This window comes from Odocoileus virginianus, chromosome 5 (assembly GCF_023699985.2).
Source record: "Odocoileus virginianus isolate 20LAN1187 ecotype Illinois chromosome 5, Ovbor_1.2, whole genome shotgun sequence".
Classification (NCBI taxonomy): Eukaryota; Metazoa; Chordata; class Mammalia; order Artiodactyla; family Cervidae; genus Odocoileus; species Odocoileus virginianus.
In genome coordinates this window covers 59132756-59153275 of record NC_069678.1, presented here as the reverse complement: position 1 = coordinate 59153275, position 20520 = coordinate 59132756, and the positions used below count along the sequence as shown (strand labels likewise).

Below are 20520 nucleotides of genomic sequence, written 5' to 3'. Positions count from 1 at the left end.
ACCAAGATTGAAATTTATGAAATGCTTTCTCATATACCATCTGCATCAGAGAGGGCCAACTACTTAATTTTATTTTAATTTCCATTTATGGACTTGTGTGAACCTCTTGAATTTAACATGCAAATTTGTGTGAGTAATAAGTAGTAGATTTTTGCAGATAACTGGAAAAGTATAAGAATCCTCTGCCTTGCAAAACTCCTATTTCTTAGTAGCCTAACGGCTGCTTCCCCTCTTACTATTAGTGTAACTTTCAGTTTTAATAATTCCATATACTTCTTAAATAGAGGAAAGTATTGGGTTTTCCTCTCTGAAATACAACCTGTTTAATGACATTTTCGTAGAAGCAGATTATACCTGCCCTTAAGAGGCAGCATGGAGTGAAGCACACAAACCACAAAGGGTCTAGAAGTTGGGTTTCTAACGGGTTTGCTTTCGGAATCACCTGGGCGGTTCTTTCAATGCGCCCCTGACCTCCAGAATCAGAATTTAAGGATAAGTCCTGGGAAAAGTACATTCTGAAGAAGGTCTGGGTGACCTGCAGGTACACTCGGGTGAAAGAGCCAAAGGGACTGGGACACATCGGGACTGCTCAGCACGACACCTGGGACTCCCTGATTTCTCTGCCAAGCTGGTGGCCTCGGGCATGTCACTTCCTCTCTCTAGGTCTCAGCTGCCTCATCCTTCACAAAGGACAACAATATACATGCTCTGCACCTTTTCTTTGCTTCTCTCTGAGTGGGCTCTCTGTCCTGCTCTTCAGAACAACTCAGATCATTGGTTTAAGTGCTTAATATTTTTATGTTGTCATACTGATCAAGACACTGACTCTAGTATCCTGAGAGAATTATGCACATGGGAAGGGGCTGAGGTCAGCACAGGGCTGCTTCTGAAGCCCCAGCACTTCTCTAAGTGGGGGCCAGTCCAAATAGGGGAGGGTGGGGGAGGGAGCTTCCCTCACCAAGTGGGTTCTAAAGCAAGCAAGCATAGGGGAGAGAAAATACTGTTCATGGATGTTTTAAAATAAAGACATGCTCACAAATACAGTAAGCTCTCTTTTACCCAGAATGTTCTGGGAAAGGCTAGCAGAGCGAACTGAAATTTCTGGTTGAGTTACCATGTGCAAAAGCACGCAGCTGCAAGTTTTCAGAGATAACAGCACAATAATACACTTAGGACCCTGAACACTACTGATGGTTAAGAAGGCACTTCCGTGGAATAACATGATTCCAGATAAAGCTGAAGAACTCTTGGAATGAGTCCATTTTTTGGCATGGACGCTGCTGGACTGTCCTGCCCTCCTGACTCTGACTCGGTCTCTGAGCCCTGGCCCTCCCCTGGGCACGTCTTGATGCCTCTGACTGTCCCTCTCTGTCGCCTGGGCTGACATCTTTCTGTCTCTGAGTCCTCCAAGCTCAGCTGTCCTTGATTTTGCTGCTGTACTTACTTTTCGTCTCTCTGTCCTCCCTCATTCCATGTCCTTCCAAGGGCTTGTAGAAGACTCTTCTATCTGTGTCTGGTCCCGGAGCTGTGTGCAGGACCCCACATCCACACAGCTTGCCTGCTCCTTAAACTTGTTAGAAGTTGGGTTCCCCTTCCTCTCCCCAGTAGGGGGGCCCTTCTCTGGGCTTGGCTTCACAACTTCTCTGCTAATAAAGCAACCTTTATGGTTTGTTGTTATTCGGTCACTAAACCGTGTCCAACTCTTTGTGACACCGTGGACTGCAGCACGCCAGGCTTTCCTGTCCTTCCCTATCTCCTGGAATTTGCTCAAATTCATGTCCATTGAGTTGGTGATGTTATCCAACCATCTCATCCTCTGCCACCCCCTTCTCCATTTTTCTTTTTGTTTTTTTACTGCAGTTACTGGGACTCAAAACTTCAATTCTGTTTCTGAAACTAGCCCCCTGCTTCCTGACATTCAAAGGGGTGACCTGTCCTATAGGTTCTATTTTCCTATCTGCACCTTCTTCTATGGTGTCCCTATTGTCAGCCTCTGGATCAGGATCTTTCTTGTTGACATGGGTTTGGAGATGACTAAAACAGCTTTGCTTTTTTTGGTTTCCCTGAGCTCTCCCCCAACATCTGTCAACTTGTGAGACTGCTGGCCACGGACCAGTAATTCTAGATGATGGTAAAAGCTAATGAAACAGGTAGGAGCACACCTCCTCTGCTGGAGGGCGGCTGTGAGTGAGGAGCTCAGAGCACAACTACTATCTCAGGTCTCCCTTCTCTCTGCTAGGTGGCAGCCCTAAGGGGACTCTGCAGATTCCCAGGGCTCTTAGAAACAAAACACAACTTGAAACCACTGCTCTGAGCCATCAAAGATACTACAGCCAGATAAATCTTCCTAAAAGTCTGCTCTAATCTTAGGATGCCCCTCAGAATCATCAACTGGATGGGGGAAATACAAAATATGGCACTGTTCACTTGGGAAGAATATTTACATATTGCCATCCCAGTCCAAGGTGTGTACCTAACAGAACTGTGTACACATATCTACCAAAAGAATGCATTAGAATGTTCATAGCCGCCCCCAAATGGAAACTGCCCAAACGACCCAAGCAGGAGAACAACTCACTCAGCGGAATATTCCATAGCAAATGACCACGAACAAGCTTCAGATGCATGCAAAAACATGGATGAATCTCACAAATATAATGTTGAGTGGAAGAAACCTGTGTGTGTGTACATGTGTGTACATGCTCAGTTGAATCCCACTCTTGGTGACCCTTCGGACTGTAGCCCTCCAGGCTCTTCTACCACGGGATTTTCCAGGCAAGAATACTGGAGTGGGCTGCCATTTGGAAGAAGCCAGACACAAAGAATAAAAAGAAGGACCTACCTTATGAGTTCACTAAGCACAAAAACAGGTGAAACTAGTCTATGCTGTTAGATTTCAGGCTAGTGGTCACTCCTAAAGGGGAAGGTGGCAAAGGGGACTTTTCCAAGAGCTGGTTACTGTGTGTGGTTAACTTGAGAAAAAAATCATTATGATTTGGCTCAGTAGCTCTAAGATATTATAGTTCAAAAGAAAGTAAAAAAAAAAAAAAGAAAAGAAAAATCAACTGCTCCCAATTTAACTGCTGAAGTAAATGCATTTTCATTGTGGCCCTGAAACCCTGCACAATATGGATGTAATCTACCTTTCCAGTCTTCAACTAGTTTTTTGCTTTGGGAATTCTTATTCCCCCAAAGGTCCAAATGCCAGTGGGTATTTACATTTTTCAGGGAGAAGGTCCATAGCATTAATCAAAGGGGACCCACCACGAAAAAGAGGTGGAGAAAAATCACCTAGCTTGTAGCCCTTTAAATGGTCCCTGGACTTGAACTCTGACTTCCTCGACCCCCTTTGAGATGTCATCCTTGTGTCCAGGTTCTGTCAGGTTACTTCTACCACCAAGTCTCTACTGATCCTCCAATCAAAAGCTACCCCCAACCCTCCCTCTCACAGCTGTTTATCAGGGGGTAGGCTAGCTGTTTATTGGGGAGCTGCTCTGATGCTTTGGGAAGTGTTGAGCATGTACAAATAAACAAACCCTCAAGGAGCTTTCCATCCAGCAGAGGGAAAACTAGTGCGTCCACAAATAACCTAAAGCAGAAAAGCTGCATCAGGAGAGACAGACAGGTCAGCAAAAAGGGAGTTCAGAAGACAGAGTGATTCCTTCTGGCTAGGGGAAGTCTGGGCAGGCTTCAAGGGGGAGGTGGCACGGTACTGCAGGTGTGGGAGCTGGGAGGGTGGGGCATTCCAAACCGAAGGGCAAAGGCTATGAAAGCCCTGGTGCTGTGCAGGGAAAGGCAGGTAGCAGTTAGGTTCACCAGAGCAAAGACACCATGAAGAAGAGCTGGAAGGGGTGTGGGAGAGAGTCAAACGGTAGGCTGCCAGGCCCCAGAGTTGGGATTTTGTGCTGGAGGCAACTGAGAACCACCGAAAAATTTTAGGCAGGAATGATATGATCAAATAGGTCTCTCCTGGGTCTGTCAGATGGAGAAGAGTTGTTCCCCTTTTGAGGGTCTGAAACACGTTGTTGCACCTTTTGGGCACTGAACTGCCTCTGGTTTTGTAATGGGGTTATCTGTGTGCTTATCTCTTGGTGCTCCCCACCCCCTCTGAACTTAAGCCAGTGAAAGACAGACACGGTTTCAGAGCTAGTGTACCGTCTTACGCATGGTGGCACTCAACAAATATTTACTTAACAAATGAAGGTGCAACATCGCTTTAGTTTCTGAGCGAATGAGGAAAGAGAGTGGGAAGGGGAGGCAGAAGAAGCCGACAGGGCGTAGCATGAATGAGCTGGACAAGTTCAGGTGCGCCCTTCAACCGGGCAAGCTGATCTCTCCTCCCAGGTGTCCATCACACGGAATGACTGGCATCTGGAGGGAAAACCGGTAAACCCTACAGGAAGCATCTGTGAGGAGCGGAGTTCCACTCCAAGTCATTCTTCAGCACATGCTGACAACCAGTTACAGCTGCCTACCCTCACAATAAGGGACTGCTGCATGAGGAGGGTTCGGTTAAATGCTTAGAACGTGGCGTCTGAGAGTCCAGCCTCACTTTGGGCCCTGTTCCCTGACTTCTGGTGGGATCTGGGAAGGTGGGAAAAAGAGACAGATCATTCTGTGAGCAAATTCCAAGAGATGGTGAAGGACAGGGAAGCCTGGTGTGCTGCGGTCCATGGGGTCACAGAGTTGGGCACAACTGAGTGCGTGAACAATAACAACAAATTCAACCTCTCAGGCCCGCACGTTTCTTATATACAAAGGGGATTCCTAGGACTGCAAGTACTTTGAATGCTGCAAAGGAAGGGGCTCTGCTTTCAAATCAACGCAGAAAGCGAACGCTGTGTTGGAGAGAAATCAGTTCAGGCACTGAGCACCAGCACCCCACCCCACCCCCGCTTCCCAGCTCAGCACTGCTACTACTAATATCCAAGGGCCAGTTTTTCTTTCAAATAGCCACCTTAAAAAAAAAAAAGCCACATTTTACCTTTTGAAGCTCTTTCATGTCTATTATCACACCTCCAACTGCCCTGTAATTAAATTACTCTGTAAGTCTAGCATCTGAGAAAACTAAGGCAAAAGGAAATTTGATTTGTCCAAGACCCCTCAGAATTGGGAAAGGACCCCAGTTCCTGAATTTGAGACAAGGCTCTCCCTACTCCGTCTCACACTCTGGGCAGGGCTCCAAGCTTTGGGGCAGGAGCTTTCTCAGGGAAGGAGGACTCTGCAGAGGTGACCCAGTGACAGCAACGGCCCTCCTGGCAGTCAGGGCCCGCTTGTGTTTGAGCCTGGGGAGGCCCCATGGTCATGCAGATGCTTTCTCATGGCCAAGGCCAGCACAGGGGGAGCTGAATCCCCGAGGACCCCGGCAGCCTGGGTGGCTTACCGGAGGGAAGGCGTGGGAAAGGAAAAGCAAAACTTCGCGCCACTTGTAACTGCACAGGCTCCAAAGCCACCCACTGCACGGCTGCGCCGAGCCGGCGCTGTGCTGACTGGGACTGGAACTGGCCCATTTTCTGGTCTGGCCTGAGCTCCCTTCCTTCTCACTGCAAAGCCTCCCAGCCCAGGCTGACAACACCCATTATTAACCACTACTATTTAGTCTAGCCCTATTTTTGGAGCTAGTTAGGGGTGTTTCCCTTTTATTATTTTCTTCTTCTTTTAATAACAAAAGAAATATGTTGAAAAATTCAACCTATATGCATGTGAGTAGGATAAAAAGTTAAAACTCTTTCCTTCTAATTTTACTCCAAAAGGGTAACTACTGTCCCTAGTCTGTTTCCTTCCTTCCACACCTTCTCCTGGCCCTTCCTAACATAACCATCACACACATATATGTAGATTTTCAAACAAATGGAATTATATTTATATATAGTTCTGCAAATTTCACTTTTTACTCAATAATAACTATATCATGGACAGCCAGCCTTGCTCATACAGAGGACTGTTGCATTTTGCTAATCTGAATTTCTCATTTTGAGGCATTTAAAATTTAGAGAAAAATCACCAGGGGCAACAGCAAGTCATTTTAAAAAATTAGCAGATTCCTGTAATTGCTCTACTTCTCCCCAGTGGACTTCTCTCTGATCCTTCTCGGGGAGTCGATGCACAAGCAACTTTGGAATATGCAGGGAAGGGGAAGCAGGGAGCCCCACCAAAACGCTATCTGGCTGCTGCAGGACTTCGCACGAGGTGGCTCAGGCTGGCTGGGTGCTGAGACACTAGCCAGAATCCGAGCCTGCAGAATTGTAAGTCTTCTCATCCGCCGCTGGAGCCCCTTGGAGGAGCTGCTCTGGTGAGTGGCAGGTGACAGGAGCAGCAGAAAATGCAGTGAAAGTGCAATGCTTTCCAATCATCTTCCACTTCTGGAAATCCAGGGGCCAATAGCATGCAAGGGTAGCTGCCTTGACGAAACCCAGGGAACTTGAGCTCCTTTCTCACCAGCATGCTCTCTCGGCAGATTCTGCTGGGGCCACCCACAAGCGTGTGGCTAACACCGATAGCTGTCCTCTGTCCCAGCAAGAGTGCATGCTAATCTTGACTCAAAGGGAGAGAGACCCAAGCCCAGCTGTGAGCTGCTATCAGGACCAACCAGATGGTGAAAGGCAGAATCTAGGGCAGCTAGAGAGAGTACTGAAGGCAAGAGGGAGGGTGTGCTTCCTCTGTTGTGTTTTCTAAACATCATGAAATAGCATTTTGGCTTTGGCCAGACCCCACAGGTAGCAAGTGTTTTGATTCATTCTTCTAGTTTAGAATGAGTACTTCTCTATGTGCCCAACACTCTCCTAGGTCTTCTAGATGTATTGACTAATTTAGTCCTCACTATCACCCTGTGAGACAGTGCTATTATATTTCCCCATTGTACAGATGGGAAAAGTGAAACAGAGGAAGCAGATATAGCTTTATCCACATGGTAGCAGATATGGTACATACCCCAGGTATTTTGGCTCCAAAGCCCACACACTCAACAACCTGGTTATATACTTTCATATACCAGGATGGTGCATCTCAAAATGTGTTACCACTTAACAGGTATACAAGGAGATAAGGGTCCATTTCACATCTATTTTGAAAAGCCCTAGTTCAAACAAAGTAGACTGAGCAAGAGCAAGACTTCTTCCACGCAGGACTTCTCAGGGTCTTTCCACGCGAAGACGCACTTATGATCTGCAAGAGACATGTGGTTTATAGTATTTCCCCTAATTATTTGAACACAGTTACGTTTTCCTAGGAACATCTCATGAGATCAAAGTTCTGCTGACATGCTGGCAAGGAACAGGGCTTCAGTTCTGGCGTTTGCCATGGAACTAACTTTGTGACTCTGGATATTGCTTAACCAGAGCTTAGTCCCCCTTATCTGCAAACTGGGAATAACAATAGACCCTCTACCTCATGGAGCTGTTGTGAGGGTTAAAGGTGTATCTGAAGTTTTTAAAAGGGTGCCTGCCTCTGAGCATTCAATACACAAAAGAAAATCCTAAAAAGCCATAGAGTGAAGAGAAACAAGGGAACATATTTGAATCAAAACAAAACAAAAATGAAACACCAAATGAAACCTCAGACAGAAAGTTTCTTTGGCAGAGGGTTCTCTGATCCCATCACAGACACAGCAGATCAGGACATGGCCAATTTCCTGAGCACTAAACCAAGCTGTGTCCAGGGCCATCCTTCACAGGGGCCAGAGCCAGGTGCTGGACCCCGCTGCGCTGGGGGAGATGCACGCTGAATGCTAATTTTTCCTTTTTCTTGGGCGGGGGGTGTAAATTCTCATAACTGAACTGAAAATGGCTTGGCATCAACAGGATGTCTTCCTGTTCCCGTCTCATGCAGTGACTCACGCCTCTGCCATTTCGCTTGCAGCCACTGTGGGAGAACTCTGCGGGGGAACCCTGACTCCACAAAAAGCACCCCCCGCCCTGCCTCCTGCTCATGGCTGCCAAACACGTGACAGTGGACAAACCAAAGCAAGCTCTCACCCTCCAAACCCACCCCAAGCTGCAGGAGAACTGAGGCGAGGGCACGCCCTCAGCTGCAGGACCAGGGCACCTGGACCATGGCTCTCCGTGGGCCAGCTCGGCCCTCAACACCGGCCCCGCTTCCTGTTGTGCAACAACTGTAAACGAGCCTGGCTCAGGCTGGGGCCAGCTGCGCCGGGTGGCGGGGATGTGTGATTAATGCAGCCACCAGGGCAGCCTCTCAGCGGAACCTGCTGGGGCAGGCTACAGGCTCAGACTGCGATGATGCCAGCCCCAGGGCCGGGCCCCCACTGGGCACCTTCTCCTCCACCACGGAAGCTGTCCAGGTGGTATGGCTGGGCAATTTCCTGCAAATGCAGCCTGGAGGAAGTTAGGAACCAGGAACATCAGGAGACAGCGACTGAGTTGGGGGGCACAGTTAAAACCTAGGGGATTGGGACTGCCAGCTAAACTCACAATGGTCTCTTTAGGTTACTTCTAACAGACCTCAGTTTCCTCATGTGTAAGATGTGAGGGGTTCCTCTCTTTCCCCAGGGCCTCGCCTGCGCAGACATCAAATAGTGTGCTTTCTAATGTCCTCATTAAAAGGAAAGCTCTCCCCCCCCATTTTGCAGATGTGTAAACTGAGGCCTGAAGGACTGAGTTAGCCTGGCCAACACGGTCTGTACGGGTAATTGAGTTGTGGAACCAGGATGTGAACTGAAAATTGTGGATGTTCAGATGTGTCCTGTCATGAAGGTTTACACGGGCTTCTCAGCTTCCTTAAAATGATGTTTGCAACTCAAATCAAGTTTTAATTTTTCAACATGAGAATTACTTACTTGGTAAATTATCTCCTGCAAATTAAACATTTTACTTTCAGTGACCCTTCCTGGACTACTTATTCTTTCGCACTGCCAAAAGGAATGTGCTTAGGGAATTGTAAATGGATTTTGAAATTAGCTAAAGCAAAGTCTAATTATAATTCTCATATTAAACTACCTGCAAAATAAATCACTAAAATAATTCCATGGCCAAAAATAAATGAGTTCTGTTCTAAGACAATACCTCAATTACTGGTTTGAAGAAAGTTGGTGCTGAGAGTCAGAACAGAGTTTCAGGCTCCGGTTAAGGAGACCGAGGGGTCTATCCAGTCATTAATTAGCTGTGTCACTTATGCAAGTCACCAATCCCACTCCCCTTCCCTTTCTGTATCAGTAAAACAAAGGGCTTGGATTAGATCCGAGTTTCCCACCCATTTCAAGACAAAGACTCCTTCTAAAGTACACTCACTCACTAAACTCTCTCCCTTGCAAAGACACTTGGTCATTGGGAGTTATTGTTGAGGAGAACATGTTGCTCTCTCTTATTTTACTAACTGCAACAGCTTTATATACTTGAACAAGAGTAGTGCATTGATGGTCAAGACGTTATTTATTCAGTTTACTGTCACTGTGCGGTCCCTAAACACTCTCCTACCCTTGGCAATAAACCATCTACTTCCCTTACCATGCCCTCCCTCCACAATTTTGAACTTTCCCATTAAATGGCCTCAAAGATTCCTTTCAGTGTCAAGCTTTGATTCTATCATATGCTAATTACTTAAGAAACTACGTAGTTTCTATTTTTGGTCTGGAATAATAAAGCAAACTTTCAGTAAGTACTTTTGTTTTGCATGAAACCATATTCATCATGCAACGGTTTAATGGCCACAGATTAATTTACTCATCACACACATACCGAATGCTCGTGCTGGGCACACTGAGGTCAGTGAAACAGACACAGTCTCTGTCCTCACAGAGCTTTGGTCTCTGTCAAGTCTTGCCCGTGATCCCGAGAGCTCCTTCTATTTATGGCCAGCTTCAACCTCCCCTAGACCTCTGCCTTCTAATATACACCTGCCTGCTTAACATTTGCACTTGGATATCTCTGATGCATCTCAAACTTAACATGTATAAAGTGATGTCTAGATTTAGGTCCCCCCACCTGCCCAAACCTGTCCCTTCTTTGTGTTCGCTGCCTCTGAAATGGCAGTGTCATTCACCCAAATACTCAGGCCCCCAAAAACCGGAACATCTTTGACTCCTTTCCTCTTCTCATACCCAGCAGTTACTCCCAGAGAAAGCTCTGCTGACTCCATCTACCATCCTGAGCCCAGTGGCTTCTTCTTCACCTCCTTGCTCCCAGCATAGTCCAGCCCACTCTCATTACTCTCCTAGATCCTTGAGAGAGCTTTTCCACTGTCCTGTCCTATTTCCTTTTTTGCTGCCCTACAGTTAATTTTATAATCAGCAGCTGGAGTGAAGCTTTCGAGATTTAATCTGATCACATTGTTCTTTTTGCTCAAAACCCTCTGGTGGTTTTCATCATTCCTGGAGTAATTCCAGATTTTAGTATGGTTTATGAGATCCTCGATCTGGCCCCTGGCCACTATTCCAGTATTCTCTCCCAATCCTTAAGTCTACTTGCTTTTTCATAAACATGTCAGATGGCTCCTGCCTCCGGGCCTTAACGTTTGCTGTTCTCCTGGCCTGGAATGCTCTTTTCTTAGGTGTGTCCATGGGTAACGCTTTGCTTTTTTTTTTTTGGTTTCTGCTCACATCACCTTTTCAGAAAGGCATTCCTTGCTTGCCTGAAATAGCCACCGCCCTATCCTGCCTGTCACTTTCTTTCCTTTTATCCCGCGCTTTGATTTTCTTCTGAACATGGGTCACTTCATGACATTGTAGACTATGTGTGTTTGGCCTGCTTTTGCTGCTAGAATCTGAGCTTTACGAGGACAAGTTCTGTCTTTTTCAATGCTGTCTGCCCAGCTCCTAGGACAGGGCCTGGTATGTACATACTGAGTGAATGACTGAGTGATATAATATCGATACTCTAAGTACCATTACCTGTATCTTATGTGCCAGCTTCTGTTTTCACTTTATCTCCAGCCCCTGCACTAACCCTACCAAATGTATAATATCATAACTATTCCATAGACAAGGAAATGTGCACAGAACGTGTACGGAGACTGCAGTCTCTCGGGTGCTGACTGGTGAGGCAGGGGTGGAGCCAGGATTTGGGTCTCACAAGTGAGATAAGAAGCCAAGAAATGGCAGCGTGTGTCTGGCTAACTTAGTGACTTTGTTGGGTGGGCCTGTGGCTGGTTAGTGGAGCCCTGATGTTCTGTGAGGAGGTCGTAGGAATTACTCTAGCAGCTCCTGAAGAAGTAGCAGGAACTCCTGAAACAGACTTGGTGGTGACTGGGGGGTGGGGAATTCTGAATCCCTGGCTGCTCTGTGGCTGGACCAGTATTAACCATCCTGCAAGTCCTGTCTCCCTTCAAGCTCCCACTCCCACTGGTCTTTTTCTCCCTTATTAAAAAGAAGGGGTTCCAGGTTTGCCACACTCCAGAGCCCATTCTCTGATCACACACAGTCAGCTCTCGTCAGGGCTAGAGGCAGTCTTCAGGCAGGAGGAAGTGGTCATGGGAGGTGCCTGAAAGGACTGCAACCAGCTCTCCTGCTCTGTGCTGGGGCTGGGTACCGCCCAGTGGAGCCGGCCACCAGCCTAGGACTCAGCTGGGCAGGTTCTGAGACTCCGTCTGGGGCCCGAGGGGATCCTCTCAGGAATGAAATGTGCTAGTCAAACTCAGAGAGACAGACAGACACCAGTGGGGACCCTCCTCACTGTACAGGGCAGCCCTCTGTGGGATCAGGTGTCTCAGGGCAGGTGCCAAATGACTTAGTGCTCTTGTGGGGGAGCACACAGTCTAAAGAGAGCTGAGAGATAGCTCAGTCTGGTTGCAGCAAGACCCACAGGCCTCTGTCCCTCCAGCAGGGCCACTTCTTCAGTGACCTTGGATCAGCAGGTCTCTGCCCTGCGTAACTGTGATCATGTGCTACTGTAGTGTTTACTGTGAAAAACAATCCATGTAGAAGTGACCTGTGTGGTTCAAACCCATGTTGTTCAAGGGTCAACTGTCTATGTAAATAGGCCAAGCAGTCAGAACATGGGAAGATGAATTTATTTGCTACTGGGACTATGAATACACTTGCTATTGCTTGAGCAAGAATAATAATTAAGAATATATCAAATAAGAAACAGAAAATATAAACAAACCAATTACCAGTACTGAAATTGAATCAATAATTTAAAAAACTTCCAACAAACAAAAAGTTCAGGACCAGATGGCTTCACAGATGAATTCTACCAAATATTTAGAGAAGAGTTAATACCTATCCTTCTGAAACTACTCCAAAAAATTACAGAGTAAGGGACACTGCTGAACTCATAGTATGAGGCCACTAGCACTCTGATACCAAAACCAGAAAAAGGATCACAAAACAAGATAATTACAGCCAATATCACTGATGAATATAGATGTAAAAGTCCTCAGTGAAATACTTGCAAACTGACTCCAACAGTACATTAAATGTTAACTGACTCCAACATAAATCATGATCAAGTGGGATTTATTCCAGGAATACAAGAATTTTTTAATATCTGCAAATCAATGTGCTACACCACATTAACAACTGAAGAATGAAAATCATATGATCATCTCAACAGACATAGAAAAAGCTTTTCATGAAATTCAACATCCATTTATGATAAAAACTCTGCAGAAAGGGGGCAGAGTAAAACTATCTTGACATATACGACACACACACATATACATAAAACAACATATATAACAAACCCACAGTTAACATCATATTCAATGGTGAAAAAATGAAAAGCATTTCCTATAAGATCAGGAACAAGACAAGGAATACCATTCTCACCACTTTTATTCAACATAATTTTGGAAGTCCTAGCCACAGCAATCAGAAATAAAAAAGAAAAAGAAAGAAAAGGAACCCAAATTGGAAAAGAAGTAAAACTGTCACTAAACAGAGATGACAATGCTTTACACAGAAAATCCTAAAGATGCTACCAGAAAACTAGCAGAGCTCATGAATGGATTTGGTTAAGTTGTTGGATACAAAATTAATATACATAAATCTGCTGCATTTTTAAACACTGACAACAAAATATCAGAGAGAGAAATTAAAGAAATAACCCCATTCACTATGATATCAAAAAGAACAAAATATTTAGGAATAAACCTACCTAAGGATGCAAAAAATCTGTACTCTGGAAATATAAGACTCTGATGAAAGAAATCAAAGATGACACGAACAGAAGGGAAGATATTGGGTTGGAAGAATCATAATGTTAAAATGGCCGTACTACTCAAGGAAATCTACAGATTCACTGCATCTCTATCAAATTGCCAATGCTATTTTTCAAAGAAATAGAACAAAAAATTTTAAATTTGTATGGAAACAAAAAAGACCCCAAATAGCCAAAACAATCTTGTAGAAGAAGAACAAAAGTGGAGCAAATATGCTCCCTGACTTCAGGCTACACTACAAAGCTATAGTGATCAAAACAGTACGTTACTGGCACAAAAACAGACATACAGATCAAGAAAGTCCAGAAATAAACCCACACACATTTACGGCCAACTAATCTATGCCAAAGGCAGCAAGGATATACAATGGAGAAAAGGCAGTACTATCAATAAGTGGTGCTAGGAAACCTAGACAGCTACATGTAAAAGAATGAAATTAAAACATTCTCTAACACCGTATACAAAAATAAACTCAAAATGGGTTAAAGACCTAAATCTAAGACTGGATACTATAAAACTCCTAGAGGAAAATATAGGTTGAATTTTCTTTGACATAAATCAATAGCAGTATTTTCTCAGATCTCTCTCCTAGAGTGATGGAAATCAAAAATAAAAAAGTAGGACCTTATTAAACTTAAAAGCTTTTACCCTGCATAGGAAATCATAAATAAAGCAAAAAGACAACCCACAGAATGTGAGAAAATATATGCCAACAATGCAACCAATAAGGGATTTCCAAAACATTTCCAAAATATACAAAGAGCTCACAGGTTAATATAAAGAAAACAAACAACCCAATAAAAAATGGGCAGAAGACCTTAATAGATATTTCTCCAAAGAAAACATATTGATGGCCAACAAGCACATGAAAAAATGCTCAATATCACTATTAGAGAAATGCAAACCAAAACTACAATACGGTACCACCTCACATCAATCAGAATAGTCATCATTAAAAAAAAATCTACAAATAATAAATGCTGGAGAGGGTGTGGAGGGAAAGGACCCTCCTACACTGTTGGTGGGGATGTAACTGGGACAACAGCATGGAATTTCCTTAAAAATTAAATACAGAGTTACCGTATGCTTCTGCAATTCTACTCCTGGGTATAAATCCACATAAAATCATAATTCAAAAAGATGCATGCACCCCTGTGTTCATAGTAGCAGTATTTACAACAGCCAAGACATAGAAGCAAACTAAATGTCCATCAATAGACCACTGACTTAAGATGTCACACACACACACAATGGAATATTACTAACCCATAGGAAAGAATGGAATAATGTCATCTGCAGCAACACGGATGGACTTAGAGATGATCATATTAAGTGAAGTCAGATAGAGAAAGAAAAATATCATATGATATCACTTATATGTGGAATTAAAAATATGATACAAATGAATTTATTCACAAAACAGAAGTAGACTCATAGACATAGAAAACAAATATATGGTTACCAGAAGGGGATAGTGGGTAGGGGAGGGATAAATTAGGAGTTTGGGATTAACATATACACACTATTAAATATAAAATAAACAACAAGGACCTACTACATAACACAGGGAACTGTAGCCAATATCTTGTAATAACCTATAATGGAAAGGAATCTGAAAAAGAATAGATATATAGAAAAAGTGAAAGTGAAGTTGCTCAGTCATGTCGGACTCTCTGCGACCCCATGGGCTGTAGCCCACCAGGCTCCTCCATCCATGGGATTCTCCGGGCAAGAATACTGGAGAGGCTTGCCATTTCCTTCTCCAGGGAATCTTCCCGACCCAGAGATCAAACCCAGGTCTCCTGCATTGCTGGCAGATGCTTTAACCTCTGAGCCACCAGGGAAGCCCTAGATATACAGATATGTGTATAAATGAATCACTTTGCTGTGTACCTGAAACTAATAGAACATTGTAAATCAACTATAGTTCAATTTAAAAATGATTTAAAAAGTAAAGTGATTTTCCAAGTTAAGAAGAATATAGTAAATAAATATAATTATGTGTTCTCATACTTCTTCCTCAGACACCTAGAATAGGGGTCTGCAAATTATAGTCTGTAAGCCAGGACCAGCCTGCTGACAATTTTTGCAAATAAAGTTTCATTGGACCATAGGCATGCCCACTTAATGTTTATGTATCACCATGGCTGCTTTTGTGCCACAATGGTGGAACTGAGTAGTTGTGACAGAGAATCGATGATCCACAAAACCTAAAATGGAACTATCTGGCCTTTTATAGAACAGATGAGCCAACTTCTAATCTAGAGTAAGGGCTTCCTTGGCTCAGGGGTAAAGAATCCACTTGCCGATGCCAAGAGATACAAGTTTGGTCCCTGGGTTGGGAAGATCCCCTGGAGAAGGAAATGGCAACCCACTACAGCACTCTTGCAGGGAAATCCCATGGACAGAGGAGACTGGCAGGCGATAGTCCATGGGGTCACAAAGAGTCAGACACAACTTAGCAACTAAACAATGACAACTCAATAATCTAGAGTAAAGAAAGCCCATCACTTCATTCAGAAGTCCATCACATGTATAACTGAATAGGTACTTCATGAATATGGATAAATAAATAGGGAATTGTCTGTTTTATACTTTCATCCACTAGTTCTTAAAAAGAATAAAATAAAATGAATTATCTCCCCAAATACATCTTCCCACTGTTTGTTCCTGCTTCAACTTGGATAAGTTGGCCCTGTATTAATCAAATAGTTTATCATCTAATTTGGACCTCAGTTCATTTTTATAAAATACACACTGGGGAAAGGAGACAGAGAAATACTTCTTAAGTTGAAGATTAGTGCTAAGAACTGAAAAAGCATTTCTTATACTTTTTTTTTTTTTTTTTGGTTTGCTGTTTAAAGCTTCTCTGGCCTTTTGGAAGAAGAAACAAGTCAAGAGTTCCTGGCTATTCTGACTGATTGCACACCTGGATTTCAAGGCCACTGCCTTCTTGTATAAGGTCACTGATATGTGCAGCCAACATGGACTTTCTTTCCAAGCTGTTCCTTATTGCCCTACAAAAAGGCACTGACCCTAGAAGAGAGTTCACCGTATTCTAACTGAAGTTCCTACCAGGTTACCTGTGCTGTTAACTGCCTGGCATCTGCTTCCTTTGTTTGCCAAGAGGGAAAAGATTGGAGTCTAGATTTAGGGTTTATACCCATGTTTCGGAGGAGCTGGGATTCCCCCACAGAAACTGACCACCAAAGTTATAAATCATTCTTTGACTCCAGCATTCTTAAGAGTTCGTAATAGTTAAACTAGCTTGTTTGACATGAGAATAAATTGCTGAAAAAAAAAAAATACTGTTTATCTATGGACAAATTCTGCTATCAATCAAGGAAGCAAAATCTAAGTCAGAAGTCTCATACTGGCATCTGGAGGGCTGGAGCTGGCAGCAGACCTGTTTAATTTGGCCCACAAAGGATTATTTAAAAACAAAACCAGCAACAGAGCCAACATCTAGATATTGGGAGTTTTCACATAAAATCCAGATTTCTGATTTTTTTTCAGAGACACCACATTCTCACATGGCTGCAGACCTTGTGGTACAGCTCAGCTTCACCCAAGGCTATGCTGCCCTGGGCTGGCCCTTCAGTGTCTGAGTTTGCAACCATGGGGAAAACGACCTTTAGGAAAACTGCTCTGCTCTTTCAGGCAGTGATGAGAACAATGACAGTTCAGGAATCAAAATCCCCAAAGTCCTGAGACTGAATTTCAGTTCTTTCTCCTTCTCCACTTAGGGGTGGCATGAATGAAGGGGAACTGGCCAGAGACAGATTCTCCAAGCCCTTTCTAGAGATGACTTGAATAAAGGTAGTCCAAGGTAGCTCAGCTGGTAAAGAATCGACCTGCAATGTGGAAGACCAGGGTTCAGTCCCTGGGATGGGAAGATCCCCTGGAGGCGGGCTGGTAACCCACTCCAGTATTCTTGCCTGGAGAATCCCCATGGACAGAGGAGCCTGGAGGGCTACAGTCCATGAGTTTGGAGGGAGTCGGACATGACTGAGCGACTAAGCACAGCACAGGACATCACTGAGACTCATCTACTATAATATGCATTAATAAGCCAACATCAAGAAATGTCTTATCCTCATGACCCATTTCTGTTCATTTCCCTGACTATTCTACAACTACCTTTTTAATCATTTGATAAATAATGTGTTGGGCATCTACTGGAGGCAAACCAGTATATTCTATACTCAACGAATTCAGCAATTCTTTGATGCCTAGGATTTGATAAAGTCAGCTGGGAAGAAAACACCCACACAGATCAGAGAGGAACTAACACCTCTAACTTTGTGCCAGGCACTATACTCAGAGCTTTCATTCTCATAATTACTCTAAGAGATAAGATGATTCTTATCTCAAAAGAGGAATACACTTTAGAGCCTTAAACGGTAGGTAGAGGCTAAAGAAACTGCAGAACAATGGTGCAGAACAGTGTGTATAAAGTGACACACACTACCTAAGAAGAAGTATTTATTATAAAGTTGTTACAATGAAATTACTAGCAAACTATACCATTTTGACTGTTCTCTACATTAAAGAGTGCTATTTTCCACTCTGTGACATGCAATAATTTTTGGTGGTACACAGACATCCATTCTTTAATAATAACGGCTAGTATTTACTTTAATGCTTGTTAGAAAAAAATAGAGTTAAACATCACACCAGTGGTTTTACTGATGATATCATTTGAAAAAAGAGTAAAACGTGAGTTAGTTTAAAAACAGGTTTAAAGAAAAATATTAAACATTTGATACACAGATATAATAAACACACTTGATGATGGTATGCAACAATACTGGTGTTTTATATATATTTATATTGGAAGAGTAAGATACAAGCTGTATATTTATTAATTAGAAAGAACAAAGCTCTGATTGCTTAGTGCAAAATTCACAGCTCGTAGGATTCCCTAACAATACTGTCTCTGCGTAGAGTGTTACCACTGAAGCTACTTTCTGGAATCTGAAGCAGGGAAGGAGTGGAGGAAGCTGTGAGAAAACAAAATGTTGTCTAATAATTGAATCCTGGATTTGTAGCATCAAGATTTAGTATGTATTGTACTTAGTACCTGAAGGAGAAGCAAGGTTCTTCTTGACAATGTCAGCTAGGTTGGCAAAACAATGTCAAACCATAGCTAAATAACACAAAATGCAACACACTTTTGTTAACAAACCATAAAACTGTACCTATGTACAAATGTTTCTATATAGCAGATGCAGGTATTTTTTCTTATTTGCTGCTAACAAGGCCTAAGGCAACAGAATGAGAATGAAACCTAGAGAACAGTTGGATTAGATAAAGAGGGTTCAGTTCAGCTCAGTTGCTCAGTCGTATCCGACCCTTTGTGACCCCATGGACTGCAGCACAACAGGCTTCCCTGTCCTTCACCAATTCCTAGAGTTTACTCAAACTTATGTCAGTGAGGCCATCCAACCCTCTCATCCTCTGTCGTCCCCTTCTCCTCCCGCATTCAATCTTTCCTAGCATCAGGGTCTTTTCCAGTAAGTCAGTTCTTCACATCAGGTGGCCAAAGTATTGGAGCTTCAGCTTCAGCATCAGTCCTTCAAATGAACATTCAGGACTGATCTCCTTTAGTATGACTGGTTTGATCTCCTTGCAGTCCAAGGGACTCTCAAGAGTCTTCCCCAACACCACAGTTCAAAAGCATCAATTCTTTGGGACTCAGCTTTCTTTATAGTCCAACTCTTATATTCATACATGACTACTGGAAAAACCAGATAAGGAGGGTAACAGGCCAGAATGCCTATGTATATAAGGGCACTGCAAAGTAAGGCCCTGGGGAAAGAAGACATTTAGGTCTCCTCATACCTATCTATGCCTGAATTTGCTTTTTGACCCCATCACGGAGGGAAAAAGAAAAACAAAACAAAACAAAACACACCAAAATCCTATTTAAATGTATGACATCTATTGTTTAAACCTCAGAAAACTCAAAGAGCAACGAATAAAGGCTACTGTCCTGCTTAAAAAATAATTTCATATTTGTATTTATCGAGAAGCGAAATTCGTTGTTTTAAGAAACATACTCAGGTATGTTCTAACTCTGTGATCCCACAGATTGGGGCCCACCAGGTTCCTCCACCCATGGAATTTTCCAAGCAAGAATACTGGAGTGGGTTGCCAGTCCCTTCTCCAGGGGATATTCTGGACCCAGGGATTGAACCCAGGTCTCCCGCATTGCAGGCAGACTCTTTACCCTCTGAGCCACTAGAGAGGACTGTTTTAGGAAACAAGAGCTAGTAAGTTAGGAAGCAGGTCAGTCACCCAGGTTTTTTTCAAAGGTCCTGGTCCCTAAGAGATGCGGGAACATCAGTAAGATGCTAAATAATTTTCTGGAAATACCGGCTCGTTGCTCAGTGGTGTCCGACTCCGCAACCCCAAGGACTGCAGCATGGCAGGCTTCTCAGTCCATCACCAACTCCCAGAGCTTGCTCAAACTCAAATGCTGGAAATACGTCAAGCTGGAAAAAACTGGCCCAGTGGCTGGGAATCAGCCGTGCAACGCAGGGGACAGGGGTTCAACTCTTGGTCAGGGAACTGAGATCCCACATGCTGCGGAGCAACTAAGCCCATGAGTCACAACTAGAGAAGACCATACCACAATGGAAGATGCTGCAACTAAGACCCAAAGCAACCAAACAAATAAAATATTAAAAAAAAAAAAAAAAAGAAGAACGTTTGTGGGAAGAGATGCCAACCTGTGGTCTGCTGAGAGAGCTCACGTATCTTGGTGCAGATTTATGGAAATGGATCAGCAAAGTGAAGTTCCAGCATCACAAATGTGTAACCACTACTCAATGAGCAGCTTCTCTCATTTCCTTGCTAGTGGCAGTAGTAGTAGACTCTTTGTGACCCCATGGACTGTAGCCTCCCAGGCTCCTCTGTCCATGGAATTCTCCAGGCAAGAATACTGGAGTGGGCAGCCAGTCCCTTCTCCAGGGAATCTTTCCAACCCAGGGATCAAACCTGCATTCCAGGCAGATTCTTTACCATCTGAGCAGCCAGGGAAGCCCCTCAATTTCCTTACTATGACCATACAAGATGTGCATTAGTCCCATGTTATAGATGGAAGAATGAGGGCTGAAGAGGTTCAATCATTCACAACAAATCACAACCTAGTAAGGGGTAGACCCGAGATTTGAACTGAGGCCTCTCCAGCTTCACACTCTCTGGTCCTTATAATATTTCACTTAAAGAAATGCAGATTGCATAGTTAATTGGCAGTACACCCACCCCCCTCAAATTAAAAAGATTAAAATTAAATAAATTAAAAAAAAATAAAGGAATATGGGATCCCATTTATACAACAGCAGGGAGTAGTAGCTACACTCACAGATGAGCAGCCAGGTGGTGGGGGCTTCAGCTCTGCCC

At 43.7% G+C, this 20520-nt stretch overlaps 1 protein-coding gene across 7 annotated transcripts in view; it reads right to left on the bottom strand.

Annotated features, from left to right (window-relative positions):
* The window catches only part of GNG12 (G protein subunit gamma 12), a 133927-nt gene that overhangs the window by 24781 nt on the left and 88626 nt on the right, over nt 1-20520 (bottom strand). The window contains exon 1 of one of the 7 annotated variants that reach the window (XM_070467967.1): nt 1445-1610. The exons of the other annotated variants lie outside the window; for them this stretch is intronic. The gene's annotated coding sequence lies outside the window, so the exon portion shown is untranslated. Of the gene's footprint in view, nt 1-1444; nt 1611-20520 lie in introns of those variants that run through there. 7 annotated transcript variants of the gene reach the window in all.